Source organism: Myotis brandtii, unplaced genomic scaffold, assembly GCF_000412655.1.
Source record: "Myotis brandtii unplaced genomic scaffold, ASM41265v1 scaffold423, whole genome shotgun sequence".
NCBI lineage: Eukaryota > Metazoa > Chordata > Mammalia > Chiroptera > Vespertilionidae > Myotis > Myotis brandtii.
In genome coordinates this window covers 3,759,090-3,763,638 of record NW_005366214.1, presented here as the reverse complement: position 1 = coordinate 3,763,638, position 4,549 = coordinate 3,759,090, and the positions used below count along the sequence as shown (strand labels likewise).

At 37.2% G+C, this 4,549-nt stretch overlaps 1 pseudogene; it reads right to left on the bottom strand.

Moving 5' to 3' along the window:
- Positions 1-648: 648 nt before the first annotated feature.
- LOC102248251 lies at positions 649-868 on the bottom strand (annotated as a pseudogene).
- Between the last annotated feature and the right edge of the window lie 3,681 nt (positions 869-4,549).

Here is a 4,549-nt window from a genome sequence, read left to right as displayed (position 1 = left end):
GTATGTGCCTGACCTAAGATTGAACTTGCAATTTTGGTCTCTTGGTATTGGGGTCCAGCCCCATGGGGTGCAGGGGTTCCCAAAGGTGTGGACAGAGTCAGCGAAGAATGATTTACACGGAGACAGTGTTCAGAACTCTCTAGCTTTCCTTAGTCTCCGTGGATCTCCCCTGTGCCTGGCTGAGGCCACAGAGAAAGATCCCAAGGCAAGCTGAGCCTTTATTTTATAGTGAGCGGTAAACAAGGTAGTGGTTTCCATAGTTACACAGTTCTTGTAAGTTTCACTTGTTTACACTGTTCTTGTGAGTTTCACTTGTTTTTGCTCTTGTAAGTTTCACTTGTTTTTGTTCTTGTTGCACTTCCCTCAGCCCATTAGCTTCCCCAGTAAGATCTAGGGAGCGTTATAAGGTCAAGCCTAATTATGCTAAGAGGACTGTGCCCTCTAAGCTGGGAATTGTTTATGACTTTGCCCACAGGTCAGTCCGAGGCTTAACCCTATATCAGCTCCCCACATCTTGGGATGATGCTGTAACTAACTAAGCCATTCAGTTTGCGGTGAATTATTAGAGCAGCCCTGGAAAACTAAGACAAAGCTCTTTAGAAAAGTTGATGTTTCAATACTGCTTTGTCTTGATGTTCCAATACTGCTTTAACCACCTCTTGGTGTCTCAGCTAAGAATGCCTGTCTCAGTTCCACCTGAAAATTCTCCGCATGTATTTGCAAATGCTAGACTGCCTTGGGTACAACTGACACTCTTCATTGCTCAGTGAGGCTGTCCTTCTGTCCGTCTGTGTTTGACTTGATTTCCACCTTTGGTGTGCTGTTCTGCAGTCTGTCTCAGGTGTAAGTGGTCCCTGGGCTGCTCCATTGCACCACTGGCCACTTCTCTGGCCAGAACACCAGACATTTCCCACAGCTGCTTTGCTCTACCCCATTGCTTTCTTGCATTCCAGGTGGCAATGGATCCCTAAAATTGTAATTGTTTGTAGTAACCTGTTCCTCCTAACCCCTCCTCCCAAAAGCTTTTAGTGTGTTGTCTTTATCCATGGTGTTCTGAAATTTCACAATGTGTCTAGGTATGAATCTTTTTTAATCCTGTTTTGTATTTAACAGGTTCTTTCAGTCTGAAATTTTATACCTTATGTCAACTCTGGGGGATGTTCTTCTATTATTTTTATGATTTTTTTCCATCAGTTCTCTATTCCTGGGTCTCCTGTTGGACAGATATAGGTTCTTTTAGTTGGTTCTATCTCTCTTGAAATTTTCCTCTTGTTTTTTTCCATTTTTTGGTCTTTTTTGCTGTATATTCCAAGAGATTTTCTTGTATTTCTTAGATTTTATTATTTTTATTTTGTTATTTTTAATCTCCATGAACTCTTCATTGTATTCCTTTGCTCCTTTTTCATAGTAGTCTCTTCTCAGATACAATATTTTCTCTTTTTGGACACAAATGGGAATTCTTTGTAGTTTCTTATGTTTTATGAATCATCTTTATTTCTGCTGTTTGTGTCAGTTTTTTAAATGTTTGTTTTGGTTAGTCTCACTTGAGCTACAGAATTTCCTCCTGATCTATGTTTTTTTTTTACATATCTTTCTGTGAATCAAAGACAAATTTGATTGATATAGGTGGCTTGGATGGCGTTTTCTTCATTCTGACCCTGATTTAGAGCTAGGTTTTGTGTTTGTGGGTAAGAATGTGAATGATAGGATTCACTTTTAAGTGCTGGGGCAGGTGTTCAGGTTGAGCCTGTCCTCAAATACCACAACAAAGTGGGTCCTCTCTGGTGCTCCAAACTTGTACTCTGAGTTGTTATTGCATGAATACAATAGATATACTACCTAAATTTCTTTGGAGATAATGTTTCCAACTTGGCTTGGGGCAAAAGTCATTGCTGTATAGTATGCTAGCAGCAGGGACTAAAGACCAAGGGCAGCAGGACTCCATGCTTTGGCTCCATCAGTCCTGATACATGTACCTATCTTTAGAGTTGGGGGTGAGGGCTATACCATTTATGACACCATGGGTTGAGCAGGAAAATTGTATTCCTTAGAGGAGATTCAAATGCTTTTATCTGAAGATTAAGATAAAAGCCGTAACTGTCCACTATAATAGGCAAATGTGATTAATCCCATCTTATGAGTGCATTTGGTGAAAAAATATGAAGGAATCATGGAGACTAGGAATGAGGAGCAATATGATATAGTAAATCAACCTACTATAAACAGCACCATTGTTGAACATTGTGCGAAAAGCTAGAGGAAATGGTTAAGCATTTCCATCAAGGTAACCTTGGCCCAGTTCACACCAGTTGGGGGTGGAAAGGAAGCTGTCTGAGGAGGGAGAAGCTCTAAAAATCACTAACATCATAACAAATATGCTGTAGGCTTCACTAGAGACCAACCTCCAATTTCTGATTTACTGAATATCTTTCCGTTAAAGTGAGTAAAGTAATCATGGGAGGAGAATGTAGCTGTGGAAAAGACATTTGGAATTTCACAGAATGTTTTGGGCCTGTTTTACAATCCACTTGTATTCCATTCCTATCCATTTCAAAGGCTTTTCTGAGTGCTGACAAGGAAGAAAGTTCTGCTAAATTTGAACCTTTTAAATAGATCAAGATTTTCAACATATCCCAAACATGGTCAGATTTCATGCAGATAAATCTCAACCACATCACAATGTTGATGGGATCATTCATTTACTTTTTTTTTTAAGCAGAGTAACTGACAATCCCAAATATGGATCAGGCATTTAGCCCTAACAAATGTAGTAATCAAAATAGAGGGTGATCAGCTTATCCAGTTTCCCATCTATGTTTTAGCTGAGATGTTTAATTTTCATTTCTTCCTTTCCACTGACATCCTAACCTAGTCAGGGAGGTCTGATAGCCCTTTCCAGGGGATGTTGTTACTTCCTCTTTCTTACATAAGAACCGGAATTCCATTTGGAGAAGGAAATTACATTGGGCTTGATCAATAACCTCAAAGAACTAAAAGAAAAAAAATTACCTGTTATTTGACTTTAATATGTACTTGATGTCCATGATTTGTGTTCATGTGTTAATTGTAGGGTCACTAGCAATTAGATTAGCCATTGTTAACATCTAGAATGGATTTAAATGCAAAAAGAATCAATACTTGAGCTAAATGTTTAAATATCATAACACTAACAAGAGAGAAATTTTAACTACTTTTAAAAAATTTTTTTAAATTTTTTTGCTTTCTGCATTTTAGAACATTAAGCATATGTAGGAGAGGTGAAATTTACCACTGTTGTAAAGGACAATATAAACATCTTGCTGTGGTAATAGAAATGATGGAAGTGGCACATGCATGAGCAGTAAGTAGTAAGTATAGTTTGTGAAACTAAAATATCTTAGCATTAAATTAGACAAAAGATTATAATAATTACTATGGCTGATGTTTTTAAGCACTTGCAGGGTGCTTGACACTGTTTTTTATTTAAACTTCACAACAATTTTATGAAGCATGTACTAAGTGAGTCTGGGAGGATCCACCTCCATGAAGTTACAAGTTGGTTGAAGCTTAGGTCTGCTGACTACAGATCCAAAACCCCATAACCTATCTCCTATGTTTTAGCCAATTGTGAATCTAGATAGTTTAAACAAATGGAGTCTTAATGGAGCTTTAAAGGTAGAAAGTCTAAAAGACTGATATATTTAGAAAGAAATTGGAGTTTACCATTACTTGCTCCTATAGTCCACTAAATAAAGTCTCAGAAACTATCTTGTTAGATTTTGATACCCCCATAACCCTAAATTTTGTTTGTTGAATTAGATTCTACAAATATAATAGTCCTGGGACCTTTCAGTCCGCAGGCTGACGCTCTATCCACTGAGCCAAACCGGTTTCGGCTAAAAGACTGATATATTTAGAAAGATACTGGAGTTGACCATTACTTGCTCCTATAGTCCACTAAATAAAGTCTCAGAAACTATCTTGTTAGATTTTGATACCCCCATAACCCTAAATTTTGTTTGTTGAATTAGATTCTACAAATATAATAGTGAAATTCACAAAAAATTTTAACTACTTAAAAAAATTTTTTTAATTAAAAAATTTTAAATGTTCAAATTTTCTTTTGACTTTGGCAAATTCTGTAAGTAAGAACTATTAGAGTGTATACAATCATAGAACATAGAAACATTTATGGATCTGAGTTGGGGAACTAAACCTGTGTGTGTGTGTGTGTGTGTGTGTGTGTGTGTGTGTACACCCAGATATGAGTATGTATGTACACCTATGTGTATACCTGACCTTGTGTTAGTGGTGAACTTGCTTGGTTAGACATAATTTTAGTCAAATAGATTAATCAAATAAATTGCATTTAAATATTGGCTCTGTTTAAAAACAGCAAGACCCTTTGGTGCAGAGTCTCCTTGTTTTTTGTTCTCAAATATTACTTGAGAAGCTAAACATAGTTATGTAAATGTATGTCAAGTAGGCCCCCCTGGGCTCTAGAGAAAGGATATAACAGGATCTTTTGTGGCTTGACAAAGGCTACTTATATGGAGCCTTTGGTTTGCAG